Here is a 21535-nt window from a genome sequence, read left to right on the forward strand (position 1 = left end):
ATAACACTCATTTGCTTCACAAGTTTGTTATAAGAATTAATTAACTGATATTCATAAAGTGTGAGGAAGATAAAAAGCACTATGTAAATGTTCCAGATATGGGTTTGCAAAACACCAAACCCCTTTGAATTCTCTTAATCTTATCACTTTTATTTTCAAGATTTATGTATGTAGTTATTTTTCTAGAAGAGTGGCACTGAAGTACAAGAATGGTACTGTACAACACAGTACACACAGATTCTCTAGAGAGAGAGAGAGACAGTGGTGTATTGACAGGGGGAGGGGTCATGCCCCCAGGCACCAGCTCGGGGAGGAGGTGCCAGCTTGGCCCTCCTTGGAGGAGCCGCACCTGTTGTCGCAGGCAACCAGGGGCTGCCGGGCTTTGACATCCCTGGCAGCCACACCGACCCCAGTTCAGGCCTGCCAGCAGCTGAGGGCTCCTGCTGCAGGGGGAGAAAGCGTCCTCCTGGCCCCTATGCCCCCACTCTGGGTGCAACAACATCAGGGAGCCAACCCAATGGCAGGGCCAGTCACACGATTCCCTCCACCCCTCCCCCCCTGCCTTGCAGCTCAGGGGCATCTGCCCCTGTCACTCCTGCTCCCCACTGCCCCCACAGCGGGAGGAGGGAGTGAGTCGGGGAGAGCAGGAAACAGGCCCGCAGACCCTCCCCCCTCACTGGGCGCTGCCATCACTGCCACCAACGCCGATGAGCAGGGCACAAATGCAAGTATTGGCCCCCGGGCGCCTGGGACCCACAATATGCCATTGGAGAGACACAGAGGCAACCACAGATTAGCCAAAAATTCATGTTGTTGCATACAGTGACACTCCATTTCTAGCGTCTACATGAACTTTCTTTAATTCTTCAAGTATGTTGGGCCAATCATCTGACTATTTATGTTTTGCCTATTTGAATATAATCAGTGTAGTATATTTCAGACCACTATATTTAATTTAGTTAAAATAGCATTAGTGTTAACAGTAGGTGGCATATTACAGTGTTGCTTTATAGCTATAAAAGAGTTCAAGAAATCGATAAGCCATGCCGTGGTTGCAGTAATTAGTGTAGAGTTGTTATAAAAACTGTAATTTTAGGCAACTGCTATTCTGTATGAATTTATAGAGCCAAATTTTCTGCTGGTGTAAACTGATAAAAACCCACATCAATTTGCACCAGTAGAGAATTTGGCTGATGGTTTGTAGGTGATTCATAGTATCTTGTGTTCAAAGTAATGTGAAAAGACAAATGGAAATACATTTTCTTTCTAAGTAATCTGCTAATGCGAAAGTGAATAGCAAGGGAAATTAAGTATGATAATATTATTGTATAGCAAGGAGGATTTATATTAAGTAGTGTTATCAATCCCACTTTAGCAGTAGCTGGAGTTTTCTGTTAGGCAATTCATTAAAGGTAGTAAAAGTTTTTCTTTCTTTTTTCTTTTACCAAGGCGCTTTTGTCAAAATAAATCCAGCCAGTTGCTTTCATAAAGAAAGAAATGAAAATCCAAGTTGTGATAAGCATCTGCTGCAGGAGAACTCTTATATTTGCTATTACAGCAATCAAAATACAGTCTCGGAGCAGTATAAATTCATTTTGCCAGATTGATTTTTGTCAGGGAGCTCCAGGAGAAACTGTTTTGATGAGTCAAAAATTTTGTCTAAACATCATATCTTTAGTAAAAATAAAATTAATTCCTAAATTTTAAGAAACATTTGACCACCCACATGAAAAATAAACAAAACAAATTGGAGTTAGAAGTCAGCTATGGTATAAGAATGATAATACAGCATGCTTTTTCTGAGGTGCGCAGTACATTAGGATTTCTGAAACATCCATATTACTTTATATCCTTAACGACAAAACTGTCACCTCTTTTGACACTTTCTGTAAAAAGTGCACATATTCGATATATTATAGTAGGCTTCCTTTTACGATTTTGCTTTCTGACTTGAACTGATATCCATACTTCAGAGCATTTTACTTTTCTTTCTTCTTTGTACGTTAGAGTTTGCAGCTTAAATTTATACGTCGGTGTAGGCCACAGGCAAAAAACAAAACCACTACCACCATCTTTGCATTTCCCACCGAAAAATAAGAGTGCCTCCATACAGCTAGTCTGTTCTGTTAACTTGAATGGAAATACCCCACACAAAAGAGAGAGAGAAAGAAAGAGAAGATTTACTGTTTCATGTTTTGCACTTCCATCCACCAATCTCAAAGTGCTTTACATACATTAACGAAGTAATCATGTAGGTAAGTATTTTCTTTGTTTTATAAATAGAGAAACTGAGACACACAGAAATTAACCTTTGACTTGTCCAAGATCACATAGCAAGTCTGTGGCAGAACTGGGAATATTGGCTCTGACCCAACTCCCATTAAAGTCAAAGGAAATACGCCCACTGAATTCTGTGACTTTGAACCTGACCCAAAACCCAGACAGGTCATGCTAGACCATGCTTTGTCTTTTATCCCTTAGATTGCTACAATGTGGCCAGTTGTTCCTGCCGTTGAATTGCACTGTACAGGCCTGATCCTGAAAACTTGCTTAATTTTGCTCATATGAATAGTTCCATTGACTTCAGTGGGACTACTCGTGTGTAAAGCTAAATGCATGCATTAGATGCTTGCAGGATTGGGGCCTTGCAAGTGCTATTGGCTAAATGCTGAACATTCTACTCAACAGTCAAAGAGATAAGCATCAGAGATACACAGCGGATAGAGAACTTGGAATTCTCACTGGCCCTGTATCCTCTTAGTTTCTCAATTATGACAGGTAAATGTATATTTTCAAGTGCCTAGTGCAGGCAGATATTTTTATGAATAAAACCAATGTTGATTATATTGCAAATAGCACTTGACTCTTTATATTTGCAAATATATTTCTTACGGAATTCAGTAATTTTTACATTAAACTTAATAAAAGTTAACTCACTCTAATTTCTACATTATTCTCTGTCTTTCTTATTCTTTATGGTAACTTAGGACCAAGATCTGCTGTGTCTGTCAGCAACAATACCAAATCAAGAGTCCTCAGTATGGGCTGGTGGCTTCATGCTACACCTCAGTCCTACCTGGAGCTGCAAATGAAAAATAGTGTCTTTAAAAAGCAATATGTTCAACTGGCAAGTGTTAATATTTAACATCACAACATGTATTCTCCTGTTTACTTCAAAATAAGTATAGCCTGAGACTTGACTGAATAATGGCTCCTATGAGAACCCTTGATTGATTCATGAAATGTATCGGTTGACTCCAGAATGTACTTTGCTTTTCTCTGCAGCTATCTATTTAGCATTGGTTGCTTTGCTATCTCGGCAACTTTTTGAAAGAATTCAAAGAAGCTGGCCTTGTGGAGAACAATAAAGGCTTAAATTGGTAAAAGAAGGCTAGAAAGCACAGCTAGGTCTTACCAGTTCTTGATTCTACATTTCAATTTAATGTAAAATTAACAAACAGGATGAGAAATGCCATATCTGAATGGTCTCCTTTATGAGGTGGAGCTAATTACAGACCATGCTGTATTGTAGAGATTTTTATATCATAGTATATGATATAAATCATCTTAGATCATCTTATGTCTTGAAATTCTTATGGAAGAACTCTGCTACCTAAAGGCAAGAGTGGGGCTGAATTTTCCTCATGTTCATGTCTATTGTGCACCATTGATTTTAAGACTAGATTTACAGTAGTTGGAAAGAGGTTTTTATAAGGTTGCTCTATTTTGACTACATTTGGAAATACAAAGAGCCTCTTCCTCCATATGTGATGCAGTAGTCACCGTATCCCTTGACCTATAAACATCACTTTGCCCTTTTGCCACAGTCAAAGCACGTAGGACCTTGACATTACTCCCAATGAAGTGGAAAGAATCTGGCAGTTTTCAGAGTTGGAGTAAGCCCATAAACAGCTTCAGTAATCGACTTCTGAGAACTGTATGTTTAAGGAATTCTCCAAGGCATGGATAAAACTAAAATTAGGGGATAAAGATATTATTTGGAAATCAGGATTCCACAATATTACTAGATACATTTCTTGAGAGATTGAGTGTCCAATCCTGCAGCCCCTTGATACTCAAGCTGATCACCCATTGAGTACAACATGTTAACACTGAAGAATCTTCAAGGCAAATTTAATATTCTGAACAGACGTATTTTAGATACATTAAAATTATTAACTGTTTTTCACTAAATCTTGCTGTTCACCCAGGATTAGAAGAGTCCAAATTTAAACCATAATCTCAAATTGAAATTGTCACTGTGTCATACAGTGTCAATCACAGATAGGCACAGAGGACCAGATTCTCCCCTGCATTTGTGCTGCTTTGTGTCATGTTCTCTATATATTCACAAACTTATAGAGTACCAGTCACAGCAGTAACTAACCTTATTTTAGCACAGGCAACAGCATATTATTCATCTTCTCTGCTGATAAGACTAATATTTGAAATGTATTTGCAGGAGATTTAAATATTCACAAACATCTCCCCATAGATGCAGCTTGAACGACTATGTTAAACTCAGCACCCTGCACCCATTAACAATGGGATGAAAAGCAAACTTGCAAACTGCCAGTATTTGGGGTTATGGAGGTGTTATTTGCCTAGCTGCTACAACATGTTCAATTTCCCTGTGTCCTTTTCATCTGCAGCAAATAAACCCTGAAACCATTATTCCCATAAAAAGTCAGAACCAGAAGTGACCGAGTACAGATTAGTCATGCTGGCCTGCTGGAGCGTGAGTCTGATGTTTGATGTTTATTGTGAAATGCAGAAAAAGACAGTTTGAACTCACACTAAAACAACATAATTAAATGATGATTTACATCCTAGAGATTTGTTGACTGATTTTATGCCTCCAAAATATGAAGAGCTGGAAATATAAATAAAAACAAATAGCTCATTCATTTTTTTCGGTTTCACCAAGTGAAATTCAAGACCTGTGGCCAATGAGTTTACTGGGTGCCATGTATGCATAATGCCAACTCATTTGTGTAGGTGTTTAAACATGTCTGTTGAATGTTAACATTGTTATGTTTTCCAAAACGTGCTTTCAGTGTAGATGATTTTTGTTTACAATTAAGGGAAACAACAAAGAAAGAACTTTCGTGAGAGAGAATTTCACGAGAGACATATCACTCTGTAACATGCTTCATCTTGAATTTCTCCAAAGCCCTGATTCCTAGCAGAGGCAGACTTCTTATATTTGACAGTGAAACACCCAGAAAAGATTATCACAGCTGCATACATCACATATCCGAGACAAACCTTCAGTGCTGAGTACATAGGCTGTAACTGCAAAAGTTGTCTCACTTGTTGAGTGTGCAAAACTTGTATTTCCATGGTTAAACAGAAGCATGATAGACAGCAATGTCTAGAGGAGTAAGCATGGGTCCTGGAGTCAGGAACTCCTGACTTTGAACCCTGGGTTTGCGACTGATTCAATGTATGGTATTGGGCATATATCACTTTCCCTCTGTTTCAACTTTCACATTTGCAAAATGAGGATGATAATATTTATCACACTTACCACACTGAGGTGTTATGGGGATGTATTAGTTTTTCTGAGTGCAGTGCTTTGAGCACATAGAACCAAATTTCCCTGGACCGTTAAGTCTGTTTGCACTGCTCCATTTGGCTGAACTAGAAAGTAGAGGATTCCACTTGACTAGTGGCACAGGCCCATTATAGAAGTTCATCCAATTGTCCTGCCCGATTTAGGTAATGTACATAGGACAACTTCAATCCAGCAAGAATGCCCCCATGAAGATCCTAGTAAGCCAATGCAAGATAGAATAGTGTTTGGATTGTGCTAACTCTCGGGACCAAGGACTGGAAACATGTAAAGGTGTCTTGAAGCTACCTTTGATGTTGTCATCCTCACCCCTTGGAACAGGTCAGACTGTTCATAAAATATGGCCGAATATCTGCATTACCATTGTGTCACATCTGTCAGTTTTGCATTTCTTGTTGTCAACCCAAGCTGTATAGTTGAAAATAAAAATTTCCATGAGAAATAACAGCAAACAGAAAGAAATAGCTTATTAAGTGTAGCTGCAGTGCAATTTCTTTGTCCCTCTCAGTTGAAGAAGCATAAATAAGAAGCATGTAAAATCATCAGTTCCCTTGGATTTATCTGAAATTATTATTAAAATCTTGGAGCAAGGGACCTTGTGGTTTAGCATGAAGAAATCTGGATTACTGTTTGTTTGATAGAACTGCCTCCAAGACAAAAATGTAGTTGTAATGTAAAATACGTTGCTGCTACTTGAAATATACTAGGTTAGAGTTATGCCTTGAAAGAGACAGAACTCTGTTCAAAGTAGCCCAAAACGACATTGGAAATCCTTGATAGAAATCTGGTTTATATGGAGCACAGGTGAGCAGTCTTTTTTAAATGACTGGGATATTTTTATTGTTATCAATAAATTAAAGTATTGATGGTGCCTTGAACAAGGATTCTGCTAATGCAATGCTCTTAGTTCTTTCAAGCATAAACTACAGGTAGCTTGTGTAGAGAGATTTGGTCTCATCAAATTTTAGGGATACAGTAAATTTCTCTAATTTATTTTACCTCTTAAACCGCTCTGGGTATTACAAAATGTAAATATTGGATTATTCGAGTCTGCATCAGACATAATAGCTAATGGAATATATTGTTGCTTTGGCATAGATTTACATATATTATCTCCTATTAGATTTAATGACATCTATGTACATAAATTGGGAGAAAATAATCATGCATGATATTTGAATTCTCCTTTGGAGTAGGTGTCTTTGCACATATTTGGAAGTTAGCTACTGTTCAGCCTTTTTTTAGTAGTGGTGATATTTCTGTGATTCATAACTGCAGTTCTTTTCCTCTATTGCTAAAGTCTTGTGAAGAATAGATAGCCATCAATTATTTAAATATGTAAGTAAACATAACAGGGTAACACTATCACTAGGGTTTTTTTTATCATTGTCCAACTGAAGTTTAGTCCTGTGGAATTTGCTTCCTTGGCACAGTGTCTATGACTAGCATACATTCTAATTTGATGTCTTAGAATTTGCATGAGAACACATTAAACAGCCTGACTTGTAAATTTTAAGCAGGAATTGGAATGCAGTATAATTTCGTTGGTTTAGCACTAATTTCCCTAAAATACCAAATAAAGCTGGTGCCTACATACATAGTGAGGAGTAAACCCTTTTGTAGTAAGACCACAATGTCCAATATTTCTAATGCAACACTCGGCGTATGTCTACGCTTAAAATGCTGCAGCAGCGCAGTTGCACCACTGTAGCACTTCAATGTAGAGACTACCTGTGCCAATGGGAGGGCTTTTCCTATTGGCATAGGTAATCCATCTCCTTGAGAGATGGTAGCTTGGTCGATGGAAGAATTCTTATTGTTACCAATAAATGAAGTATTGCTGGAGCCTTCGACGATGATTCGGCTAATGCAAGCATAGAATATCTTTCAAGCATAGAATCATAAAATATTGGGGTTGGAAGGGATCTCAGGAGGTCATCTAATCCAACCTCCTGCTCAAAGCAGGACCAACCCCAACTACATCATCCCAGCCAGGGCTTTTGGCTGGCTGGTAAACTACAGGTAGCTTGTGTAGAGATGTTGTGAAGAATGTCATCGATCTAGCGCTGTCTACACCAGGAGTTAGGTTGGTACAGCTATGTCTCTCAGTCTCTCAGTATTTTTCACACCTATGAGAAATGTAGCTATGTCAAAGTAAATTTCTAGTGTACACTGGGCCAGAAATAAAAAATGAAGGGCTTGATTTTGAGAGCCTCACACAGATAGTGACATTGATTTCAGTTGAACTACTTATGGGCCAAATTCTGTTACCCTAATCTGTTTTTTCTTCAGTGGGACTATTTGCAGAGTAATGTACCACTCTGTGTAAATAACGGTGACAGAACCTGTTCCTATGTGTATAAGGATTATTTGTGTCTACAAAGGATCAAGCCCAAATTCTTTACCATAGTAATATGAATCTCATTATTTATATCATTTTGCTCCCAGAACTTTTGAAATACTTAATAATGCTACTTTACAAATAATTTTGTGTTATTCCATTGCTAGAAAATCCTGCTGGAAGAAAGGAAGCATTGTTTCTTTGTCTTGTAATATTCTGGGTTTGAATTGAAAGAGATTGCCGCCTTCCAGCCTGCACTGCTGCTAAAGCATAAAGCAGCACAATGCAGCCCTGTTGCTTACTTATTGCTATAATTTGTGCTAGTAAAGATTTCATTATATATGTCAACCCAGTTCTGGGAATAGGATTTGTGAAGGGAAATTGTGCCTCCTCTGATGACTGGATACACTGGCTAAGTCTGTAGTACTGGAACAAAAGAATGATTGGCCATGATTCTGCCACCTTTAGTCATATTAAGTAATATGTTACTTCTTGAATGGTTCCACTGAAATCAATGTGTCTGCTTTAGGGTCAGATTCTATTGAGAATGAGACAGGGTGGCAGAATTTGGCTCACTAAGGGGACTACTTACGTTAGTGAAGTTAATAATGTGTATAAATTATTGGATGATAAATTATCAGGTCTGTTATCTGGATAATCATCTTCATTTAGGACTCAGCCCTGTCTAAGGAGAAACTCTGTTGTGCCAGTGCAGGAGGATCCCTGGGAAGAAATGGCGATTCAGATTTACAGGACCTGCCAGGCCTCCCCCCTTTGTTCCTTGGGAAAAGTAATTTGCTTCAGCCCTGTATTGCAACTCAGGCTTCTTCCCATCTTGCTCATTGTCAGCTCTGCTGGCTGATTCTTTGAAGGGGTGGCCAGGATTCCACATCTACCTGTTCAGGGGAGGAGGGTTCTGGGCCCATAGCCCTTCCCTTTCCACTCTACCTGTCTCCAAGTCATGATGTAGGGGGTATTAACAGCATTACTGAAAGCAGAGGTGGGGGGTTACTGCCCCTGCGCAGCTGTGTTAATCTTAACCACAATCCGACGCTTGGAAAATAATCCAAAAGAAGTGGCTATAGTGTGCTGTCATTTTTAAATGAAACTCCCCATTAAAATCAATGGGACAGTCGAGCCCAAAGTTACATTGTTTTAAGCAACTGGTTTAGGACACTATGTGTGATCTGTTATGTATCAAGGATGTGAGAGGAGTACGGTGCCTCTGGATGAAAAGTGAAAAATATTATTAGTTGTGGCATGTAGCATGAATATTAGTACAGTGAAAGGCAGGGTACATGCTGTCATTTTGACTATGGAGTGTTCTTGCTGGCCGAGCAATTATTTACATTTCACTCCATGTATGTGACATGCTACAATGCTGCAGTTTTCACTGCGATTTCCAGCTGTTGAAATGGATCCGATTGTTATGGGGGCCAGGTGGGACATTTTGCATGTCAATTTATGAATCTATAATATGATGAAAATTGTAGGGAAAAATCTATCTAGGGGGAAAGTGAGATTGTTCTGCAACTGGTGTGGGACTTGTCTGGTGGTGATGTAGGGGGGTTTGGCAGATGGAAGTTTGGTACTGGGACAGGTTTCCAGATTGAAGTTTTACAAAAGGAGATTGGATGAGCAGATTGGGGTTGGCAAGGTTGGGACCAGTCAGTTAGGACCTGATCCAAAGGCCATTAAGGTCAATGTGAGTCTTAATTCTGGGCACTTGCATTATAGGCAAGCTTACCAGTGAGTTGGAAGTGGTTGGGACATTCGAGAAGTACAGCTCTCCTTAACATTGTAAAAGTAAACATTGTTGTTTTATGGTAATTAAGATAAAGGTGTTGTGATAATTTGCTGATTAAGTCTCCCCCAAAGGGTTGCATTTTCAGTAGGTTTTTAAAATTACTTATCACTTCTGAGAAACGTGGCTAAAATATTCTGGGGGGAGGATTTAAACATTCTGCTGTAAGGTTTGTAATGCATCAGCATCTTGTATTAATGGATGAGATCCAGGAAGGGAAAGTGAATGGAAAGGGAAAACAACTGTTAGTTTTACTGTCCTAAGCCTCAGTCCTTCACCAGTTCCTCCAGTAGGAATAAGTGTCTGCCTGAATCTATTATTTATTATTTGTATTACTGAAGCACCTACGAGCCCTAGTCATGTCATTGTGCTTGGTGCTGTACAAACACAGAACAAAAACATGGTTCCTGCCCCAAGGAGCTTACAGTCTATGTAAACCGTTGTGTGGGTTGGGCCCATAGCTGAATGTAATGCACAGAGTAAACAAGCACAAATGGTGAAAAGTAAATTAAGTGTTCTTTTCATGTTTCCGGTCATATCATGTTTGAGTTCTCCTTGTGATCTTAAACGTAGTATTAAAAATTGAAACAAATTGAGAACTATAAATACATGAATATAAAATGAATCTAATGCTATAAAAATCTATTGGTCTATTAATATTGTATCCTTCCATCTCCATCAGAACTGATTTGATAAGAATTGAGTCAGGCTTTTGCATCACAATGATATTGGTTTGTGCAGTGAGATCGTGATGTCCAACTTTTGACACTAATTTCCATTTTATTCTAATTATGCATTGACAAGCTATTCTACTTCCCAAGATTTTACTTGCTATGAAAACTATGCTATTCCAGTTGCTGCCCTGTATGTCTCATACAAAATAATAGCAAAGGGTGGACAACATAACCATAAAGAACCCATTATGTTACAAATATCAGTAAGTAAATTCCTCTGGATATGGTATAAATGAGATTTAGGTTCATATTTATACTGCAGCTATAATACAGTACCTAGGATACAAACTAGCATGAATTGTATTTTTATTCTGGTAAATCCTTATTTAGCCGTTTCTCTTTTTTGGCCTGGATAATCCTCTGGTATATAATGAACAGATTGCAACATGCTGTACATTCAAGGGAAAATGAGTTAATTAAACTGTAAAACAGCAGTTTCCATTCAGAAGTCCATTTCAGATCTAGTAATTAAACCTTATGGAAGATTTGTGTGAACTATTCAACATGCTATTCATCATGCTTTCGTTAATCTGGACACGTGTATTCTTGGAGCCAAGTAGGGTTTAATTAAGCAACAGAACAATCTAGATCAGTGTTCTTCATTGCAAGGCCCATGAGCCAGTGGCAGCTCCCATTGACCCTAAGTGTGGCTCCCTGACCAATTGACTAAATCCCCGCTCCCCCCATACCTGGAAAGTTGGGGTGAAGGGGACAGAGCTGTGCGGGGTGAGGAGGGGCTCTACATGTAGGCAGAGCAGCCCACCAATCCAGGGAGAAGGAGAAAAGCCACCCCCTCTGCTCCACACTCCCGGCCAGGGCCCTGCGAGGCAGTGAGTGACACTGGGCAGGTCACCACATGGGGTCGGGGGAGCCAAGGCCAGCAGCTGAGTTACTGCTGGGAGCAGCAGCCACAGGAGCGGGAGAGGTGTTGAGGGAAGTGCTCAGTGCTGGCCAGCACCTATTTGCATCCTGGTGACTTGGGGAAGCTGCAAGGCTGCAGGCCCTCCCTCCCCCGGCAATGATGTTGCCTTTTGGTGGTGGTGTCGCCTCTCCCTAAGGCTCCCCCTGCCTGCTGCTCACGCCTCTTCATGGCGGGATCTCAGCCGAGGGGGCAAAACCACCAGGAGGCAACACCGCTGCAGGGGGGGTGGCGGCCCTGCTGCTCTCCAAATCACCTGGAGCCAGAGGTGAGCGCTTCCCTTGGCATCCCCTCCAGCTCCTGTGGCCGCTGCTCTCAGCGGTAACTCAGCTGCTGGCCTCGACTCCTCTGCACCACATGGTGCTGACCTGCCGGTGAGTGACTCATTCACCACCTCACAGGGTCCCAGGAGCGCGGAGAGCGGAGGGGGCGGCTCTTCCCCACCTCTCCCTGGCAGGGTGGGCTGTGCTGCCCACGTGGAGAGCCCCTCCTCGCCCCACAGCTCCTTTCCCCCTCACGTGGAGGGGCCACCCCCACCCCAACTTTCCTTCGAGGTCAGAGGGGGAAGTTTCCTGGGACCCCCCAACTGCCTTGGGACTAAGCCCAGGTGCACCACTGGCTGCTGCTAGGGAGGGATTAGAACTGGGCTGGGGAATAGGATACACAGGGGTGGAGATACTTCCTCACAGTCTAAGAATGAAGACAGCACTATGGCCCACTGCAGCAGACCAAACCAAGGATGAGGATCTGACTCATATTTTAAGATTTTTTATATTTGACGAAATCCCATATTAGTAGATAAAAGATAATTCCTAAGATTGCAGGTATTGGATTGATTAAAGATTGTCTGTTACCTTAGTATGGTTACTCCATTGTACTTCTGAATATTGCAGTTTTACTGGAGGATTTCGCTACCAGAAAGAAATTGAAGAATCCATGCCACTACATTTCACAAACTGACTGCAACATAATTTCTCTGTTGATTCCTTTTAGCCTTCATGTAAAGAAACATAAAACTACACTGATTCTATAATTTTGGTTTTACTAGGGTAGGGTTTTTCCCCCTTTAGCTTGAAACAAACCTGTGCTGAAGTCTGTGGCAGCTAAATTAGAAAGAAATCTCTGGGCTTAACAATAATAGGAAGTGAGTGCTATGAACAGCTGAAGGAATCTTCTTTCCTCATCTCCCTTTGATCTGCTGTAAGAAACAAAACCATGCTCTTTTTTCCTGTAGCCCCACTTTCAGAAGGAAAGAGTTGTCACACACAAACAACAGGGTGAGAAAGTGGGGCTAAAGCAAGACACTGCAATGGAAGATAAAAGGACCACTAAGGAAAGCAGAAGCAGCCCAGCAGCTGCCAGGGGAGCTGGAGGGAACTCAGGGATTGTAAAGTTTCACTCTGTGTGCCACTTCTCCTGCATGATGATTTCTTCTACGCTATGACCAGTTCTTCCTACAATGCACCCATTCTATCTCCGACAGTTGCTTGTGTCAGTCCTCCTTCAGTCAGATTTCCATTTATTTGAGGGACCTATTGTGCACTTTCCTACTGCTCCCTGCCTGGACGAGGACATGGGAAGAGCACAGATGCTCTTCTCCACCTACCCATCCATCTTTTTGGGCTTTCGCTCTGTGATACAGCAACTGCCAGTTGTCTCTAGGCAGGTTCTGTTGTTGGCTCCATCCCCATCTGATGAGGTACAAAACCACTAGAGATCACAGAGCTTGTGGATGAGAGAGGGGGAAAATAAGTCAGATGGTCCTAAAAAGAGCTGAATTGTCATTTTTAGATGCCCACCATGGCCTGTTCCGTCTCCACCACACCACATACGTAAAGCAGAAGAACAGCACCTAGCCTTGACCATAATTCCCTCCCCATAGGAATTACTGCAGCCCTAGGACTGAAGTAACTCCCTGGTGCTCTTCCAATAGCAAACAAATGATTGATGATTCATTTAGAATTGAGAACACAGGAACTGCCATGCTGCATCAGAAGGGTGATAGGTTCATCAATTGCTGTTAGCCAAGATTGTCAGGGATTCAACCGTATGCTTGGGGCGACCTAAACCTGAGGCACTGTCGCAGCTTGAAGTGTCAATAGAGGAGGTTTTGGAACAAACTGACAAATTAAACAGTAATAAGGAATGCAAATATGAAATTGCAGAACTACTAACTGTGGTATGTGACCTATCACTTAAATCAGCTTCTGTACCAGATGCCTGGAGGATAGCTAATGTGACACCATTTTTTTAAAAAAAGGCTCCAGGGGTGATTTTGGTAATTACAGGCCAATAAGCCTAACTTCAGTACCAGGCATGTTGGTTGAAACTATACTAAAGAACAGAATGACCAGGCACATAGATGAACATGATGTTGGGAAAGAGTCAACACAGCTTTTGTAAAGGGAAATCATACCTCACCAAATCTATTAGAGTTCTTTGAGGAGGTCAACAAACATATGAACAAGAGTGATCCAGTAGAGATAGTGTACTTGGACTTCCAGAAAGCCTTTGACAAGGTCCCTCACTAAATGCTGTTAAGCAAATTAAGCAGTCATGGGATATGAGGAAAGGTCCTCATGGATCAGTAACTGGTTAAAAGATCGGCAATAAAGAGTAAGAATAAATGGTCAGTTTTCAGAATGGACAGAGGTAAATAGTGGTGTCCCCCAAGGATCCATACTGGGATCAGTGCTCTTCAACATATTCCTAAATGATCTGCAATTTTTTGCCAGATCACTGTTTGCCCCCTTTTGCAGATCATACAAAATTACTCAAAATAGCTAATCCCAAAGCAGACTGCAAAGAGTTACAAAGGAATCTCACAGAAATGGGTGACTGGTCAACAAAATAGCAGATGAAATTCAGTGTTGGTAAATGCAAAGTAATGCACATTAGAAAACATAGTCCCAAATATCCATGCAAAATTATGGGATCTAAATTAGCTGTTACCATTCAAGAAAGAGATCTTGGAGTCATTGTGAATAGTTCTCTGAAAACACCCGCTCTCTGTGCAGTAACAGTCAAAAAAACGAACAGAATGTTAGGAACCACTAGGAAAAGGATAGATAATGAGACAGAAAATATCCTAATGCCACAATATAAATCTATGGTATGGTCATGGAAAAGAGATAACTAAAGGGGGATATGATATAAAATATAAAATCATGAATGGTGTAGAGAAAGTGAAAAGAAATGTTATTTACTCCTTCACATAACACAAGAACCAGGAGTTACCGAAGTAAATTAATTGGCAGCAGGTTTAAAACAAACAAAGGATGTGCTTCTTCACACAATGCACAGTTAATCTGTGGAACTTGTTGCTAGGTGATGTTGTGAAGGCCAAATGTATAACTGGGTTCAAATGGCTACAATTGGTCTGGACCCAGTACAGCCATTCTTATATTTTAAAATCTGTGACTGACAGAAGCTGAGAGGCGAAGACTGGGTAAATCACTCCAACTGCCCTTTTCTGTACACTCCCCCTGAAGCTCTGATCCTGGCCACTGTTGGAGACAATACTGAGCTAGATGTACCCTTGTTCTGACCCTGTATGACCATTCTTATCATCTTCTGTCTGTCTACCCCTGTATCCTGTCTCTGATGGTGACCAATACCAAATATTTCAAAGGAAAGTGTACGGTGGATGATTATGGCACATCCTGCTCACGGAGACAGAGATCTTTTTTTATGTCAACTCTATGCCCAATGAGCTGCTCTGTAGCTCCTGCCTGCAGAGCAGTTGTAGGTCCTCTTCTCCCACAGTCTTCACATTGGGCCAAAACATCTTTAGGAGTAGTTGTCCTTGTGCACAGCTGATCATATCCTGCTTATACACTCTTCCTGTTGTTTAAAACCAGGGTCAGGATATGGCCCAGTATGAATGGATTTTAGTAAAAATCAGATAAGGTCTGTGAATTTGTCATATTTCTAATTGAAACCCATCTGCAGCATATGAATAATACATAATTTAATCTCAAGAATGAAAGTGAAGAGATTATGTTGAAGTGACACAAGAAGCTGTTACCCCTTATACATTATATCTAAACTTGGAGAAGATTATCTAAAATCTGAAAAGGGAAGGGAAAGGTATTAACATCAATCAAGTGTAACTGAAGCTCTAGATATTTGCATATAACACTGTTATCTTTGTTGAAACTTCCAAAGACCTTGATGCAATGATCAGCAGAGAGACAGCCACAGAGATCTGGGTAAAGACTGTGGAGTGAAGAGGATCATGTAAGGCTGAGCCAATTGTCCATTTGGAGTTTGTCCTTTTCGACATAGGAAAGAGGGCCTGCTTAATGTAAGAAAATTACTTTGATGAACAATGAGGAATATCTTTATATCTGGCAACCACCCACCTTGCTGTGTGCCCCATAAAAAAGGTAATAAGGTGTGGAATCTAAACTTGCTGGAAGCCTTCTGCTATTCTTATTTGCAAGACACAGGTTACTGCAACATCATGATGAGCCCTAAAAGAGTAAAACACATGCTCACAGTAGTATCTTTGGCCTGGGAAAACTCCTCTTCGGTTTAAAAAGCTATATGTTCTGGCAGCATTTGCTGTGAGAATTCTGCAAGTAAAACTGGATTCTTGCTGTGCTCAGTTGCATGGTAATACCTTGAATCCTTTCCCACTTCACAGCTATGTCATAATAGTGCTGGTATTTAACTAGAAGGAATAAGCCAAAAATAATTTTGTATAAGTCAGCGAGTGAATTCCATCCATGACACTTCATGGAAATAATCTAAACAACATTTTTTTTGTATGAATAGGGTCTTAATTTATTCTTTTTAATTAATAGGACCAATATTCCATTTGGCCTCAAAATGATTACATGCTACTTGCAAGCATATATTTGTGCACACAAAACCCTTCATGGCAGGTGTGAACAGGAATATGTCTATAAATTTTATAATGCCACACACACAGGGCTAGGCAAATGCACAGTTAGGTGCTGTAACAGAATCACTTGCCCCTTCAGGGCTAGAGGCCTGGGGGCTAGACAGCCCTGATTGCTAAGGAAACACTCCTGATCAGGAATCCCCTGGTTTCTTTATGAAGGGTAGCAGGAAACTGCAGAGGGAGAGTTCTCAGGGATAACAGTGACTGCCAGTAGTGAGTAGGCCCCAAAAGAGAAACCTGAGACTTGGAAGTGAGACACCAGGCAGAACAGGCCAGGGAGTAACCGAATATGAGGGTAAAGGCAGGGACTTGAGAACTATTATTTTGGAGATTTGTTATATTAATAAAGCCAGAACCCAAAAAGGGTTATAAATGGACAAAGGTGTTTGTTGGCTGTTGAAGAAGCCCCTTGAAGGGAGAAACTGAAGTAAGGGCTTTTTATAGGGCCACCCTAATGGTGCGAGGGGATGCCCTGGGGGGTAGTAGGCTATTGACAGGTGCATATTGGTGTGAATATGAAATAGAGTGGTGTGTGCACACAGATGCATAAGCAAAATTTTTTGGTGTTTTTAGATGACAGTTGAAAATTGGACCCTAAAAGGATTCATTTATCAACTTTTGGAGCTAAAGGGGAAAAATAGTACTTTGATCTAAGTCTTGTTGTTGTGGGGTGGGGGTGGCTGGGTGGTGCTTGGTGGCCTGTGATATACAGGTCAGACTAGATGAGCTGGTGGTCTCTTCTCATCTGAAACTCTGACTTCATAAGAACAAGCATAAGGAGAAGCCAATATTAGATATTTTTGTTGTTGTTCTCTTCTTTCCGATTCACATCTAAAGTATAGAATACGGAATTGTTTTGTTATAAATGAAGAAGTATTAGTAATTTGGATTCAAATTAGTTAAATAAAAAATTAGGTCTCAGCTGTACTTGAATGAAGTGTAGTTAAATCTAGCTGTTAGTTTAATAGTATCTATTGGATTTAAAGAAAACAAAATTGGCCTTCCATGTCTGTCACTTGGTTTCTGCTTGTTTAATCAAGACTGTCTAATCCATATCTGTTTTCCAGATGATTGGTATACAAAAGGCTAGCGTATGTTAGTTTTTTCTCCCAGTTGTCTTCCAAGTGTATTTGTCAGCAAAAATATGATATGTAAAGACTCCGCAATATTTTTTTCAGGGATGAATACAAACCAGATTTTGGAAGAGTTTCTTATATTGCATAAAATTTCAAGATGCCATATGCAGGTTCAGATAGGTGATGATAGATATTTAGTTACATTTTTAGCATACTTTGGACTCATTTTAGCTTCCTTCCTAAAGCTCCTAGCATCCTGTCCTGGGTTTTCCCATTCTGAGCTGGTGTCCCTATAAATGAGTTACCAAGTGCACATACAGCAGCACTCCCCAGCAGCACTTCTGCAGCGCTACTCAGGAAGAGATCAGAAAAATATTCCTGTTTCTCACTCAGAGAAACCTGTTGCCCAACTACCATCTCCTGCCCTAAGCGGCAGTCCCATTCACCTCTTCGGTAGCTTACCTGTTTCATTATGCAGGGAGCTTCTGGGAAAGGTGATCCCCCTAACACTACCAACATAATAGACGCATTTATTGCAATGTAAGGGTGACACCTGATTTTCACCATCAATCACGGCCCCGTCCTCTTCTTTCTGCTTAATGGCTTAGAATAATAAAGGGAATACTGTCCCACTTAGTGAGAAAAGCTGGGTGCTGAGAGTAACCCTTTACAATGGCAAATCAGGCTGTATGTCTACATTACAAGCACTACAGCTTGGCCCTGTAGCTGTGATGCTGTACTTGCTATGGGGACAGAAGGGATTTTTCCATCACTGTAGTAAATCCACCTCCCTCAAGAATTGGTAACATAGGTCAACAGAAGGAAGAATTCTTCCACTGACCTACCAGGTCTACACTGGTTTAACTACATCTCTCAAGGGGATGAATTTTTTTTTAAGTTTTAGGTACAGTCCAGTCCCCAGACTTTCCTCTCACGTTACAGCTCTTTCAAAGTCTCGCTTCCCTCAATCCCTGATAATTTCCTAGAGACTGTCCTTATGCTGGCAGAGAGAGTTGCATTCATCTCCACCTTTATGTCTTTAGCATTTTGACTTAGGAAACAGCAGACCCAAAGCACTCTTTCATGTGACAAATGAGATTAAATGTTAAATAGTTACATTTTCGTAGGTAGAGATGTTATATAACAGATGCACCATCCCCATTCACATTTAAAAGAGGATGCAGTATATTTGGGGCCCAAGGATATTCTGCCCAAGGAAAATATTTTTGGTAGTAAATGTATGGGTTTTTTTAATGTAATTCAGTCCTTTCCAAAGCAAACATTTTTCTGTGGCGGTTTTAGGTTGAATTTATATAGTGCTGATTTCTATGGCTTTTTTCCCTAAGAGCTAGACTCACAAAGGTACTTAGATTAGGGTGGCCACTCAGGCATCCCCAGAATACTGGCCATTCTGGTACTGCCAGGAATGGTGTGGGCCTGCCACTACTGATGGGTAAGGTCAAACTGGTGGGGGTGGGGTGCCACACTTTTCAAAGTGGCATCCCCAGACTGATACCAGACAAAACCACATCAGGTTTTGTCTCAGTACTGGGTGGAGGGTAAACCTTAGAAAAGTAGGACTATCTAGCTTAAAACTGGATGAATGGCCTGCCTAATTTAGGTGCTTAATTCCTCAGATTTAGGCACCTTAACCTAGATATAGGTCCCTAAGGTGCCAGTTTTAGGCTTCACTTCAATCCATAAGACTTCTGCTAGGCCTTATAGGAGCCTAAAGTCACTTGATGCCTACATTTTAGGGTAAAAGCTCTCTTGGTGTCTTCATTTCTGTCTCTGAGTATGTGCACTGCTGCTTCACTCTAGGCGTCCGAACGCCTATCTCCTGCCTAATCCCCAGAGTGATCCACAGGATAGACATTCCCCTGCCTAACTTGCATGTGAGGCCTGGCCCCAGAGGTGTGCTCAAAGGCCACCCGTCAAACTGAGCCCCATTCAAAATCTGGCTGTAGCTGGTGGCAGTGGTGGTCACGTTATAACGTTTAGCTCCGTGGTTACAGCACTCACCTGACAGTGTCAGGTTCAATTCCCTCCACCCCACCAGAAAGGGGGAGAAAGGATTTGAACAAGGGTGTACCACTTCTCAGGAGAGTGCTTTAACCACTGACATATGAAATATACTGATGTAGGGCTCCCTCAGTCTCATTTGTTCAACCTGTTCCACTGTGGATAAATAAATAGAATGATTGGAGCAGGGGGACTGGACCCTGGGCCTCCTGCCTCTGAGGGGGGGAGCTCTAACCACCAGGGTACAGAATCCATTCTTGCTGTCTGGCCCAATGTCTCTTTAAGGGACTTGGCTCACATCCCTCTCACCAACATCTCCCATTGGCTAGCTTAGGTGGCTCTTTGCCTATCATACTGGTTTCTGTGAATTGCATTCTAACTCATCTATCTCTCCCCCTGCATTGTATAGGCACTCAGGCTTTGTGAATCATTTGTTCCCGTGATTGATTGATTTATCTTATTTTTTGGAGCTTGAAAGTTAGGTATTGCAATACTGAGTGTTGTAAAACCCAACTCCCTTTATGAATCTAGCCCTATTTGATTTTTAGTGGTAGAAAAATAAGGGTAATGTGCTGTGCATGAGCAAAATATAGCTCTGCCTGGCTACCAACTTCTATGGTTTTATGCAAGATGATTTAAGTGCTATTGGGAATAACGTAAATCTAAGTGTGGAGAGTTTCCATCCCTCATCTCAAATACAAAAATAACTTTCCTGTCCTCATTTGTAAGGTAAGGCAAGAATTTTTGTTTGACTTCAGTCAGTTCTAGCATTAACACTTGAGTCATACTCTGTATTTGAATTTAGAAAGCAATTACATAGGATCTGCAAATTTAGTTTAAATTCCACATACTGATATTGTGTGTTTAACATTATTTCTGGTGGAACCACTTCAATAGGAAATTAAATCAGTTTTCATAATACTGCTTCATTCCTATTCCAGTGATTGTTTTCAAACAAGGTTTTTTTCTGACATGTCTCAAAATAAGGTGTGACATTTTGTTTGTCACAGGTGCTAAAATGAAAGCAATTCTTAAATTGCAGCCAGAAGATCAGAAGCAGCTGCCTATCTTTCTTTGTGATATGGGGTTAGGGAATCATATCTGCTCTTGTTAATATTATACTATCATAATCCACAGTCCACAGGGTTTTCACACCATATCTTCTCACAGTAAGAATATTTTCCATCTCTGATACCAAACTCTGGAGAGCTGCCAGCTCGCAATGTATGAGATTGGCTAGTGGAATCAAATTTCAAGTAAGGGCAATGGGAGCATTCACCCAGAGATTAGCAGATTCTGTTTTTGAAGCTCATCTCATCAGTATAACATCAGGACTTTAGCAAAAAGTGGGAAATAAACTATTTTGGTTTTGGAGCCTCTGTGAGGCTTTCTGGGTGGCTCAGTGTGAGCTACAAATGGAGGGTATTTGGGTAGATAATAGGTAGATGAGCTGTTGAGCTCTAAGGAGTCAGGTTGATTTGAGGGTTTTCTAAGCCTATTGCATTAAATGTGCCTGATAGTATTATTAAAGTTCTCATTACTAAATGGAGTTTAGCTGGAGCGAGGCATTTGATTGCAGCCTCCATCTGACACTTTTAGGTTGTTAAAACTGAAAAAAAAACCAAACAAACAAAAAACCACCCCAAAACAAACAAAGAAACGGGGGGGAAAAAAAAAAAAAAAAGAATCTGCAGCAGCAAGTCTCAAAGGTCAGGTCAACTGACTAGGGCTTGCACTAGGGGGCTAGAAATAGCAGTGTAGACATCTGGGCTTGGGCTGACACCCAGGGTCTGAAACCCACCCTCTTTGCCAGGTTTCAGAGTCTGGGCTCTAGGCTGAGCAGGGACTGCTGTTTGTAGCCCTAGCCCAAGACAGCTGACCAGTGCTTTGAGACTTGATGCTCTGGGTCTCTTTTTTTTTCCAGTATAGACATACACTTAGAGAACCTGATCCTATTCCCATTGAAGTTAATAGCAAACTTCCACTTGACTTGAATTGTACCAGATAGCCCAGAGTGAGGACAAACGTTAAATAGGCAAAACGGTTTCTAGAAACTTCCAGACTAGGGATGGTTAATAAGTCGCTCTCATTCTGAGGCAGTTCCTATTGGTGATTAGTTAGTGGTGCATAATCGTTTTAGTGACCAGAAAGCTAG

Source organism: Emydura macquarii, unplaced genomic scaffold (genome assembly GCF_026122565.2).
Source record: "Emydura macquarii macquarii isolate MOO-44397 ecotype Brisbane River unplaced genomic scaffold, CSIRO-AGI_Emac_v2 contig_2422, whole genome shotgun sequence".
Taxonomy (NCBI): domain Eukaryota; kingdom Metazoa; phylum Chordata; order Testudines; family Chelidae; genus Emydura; species Emydura macquarii.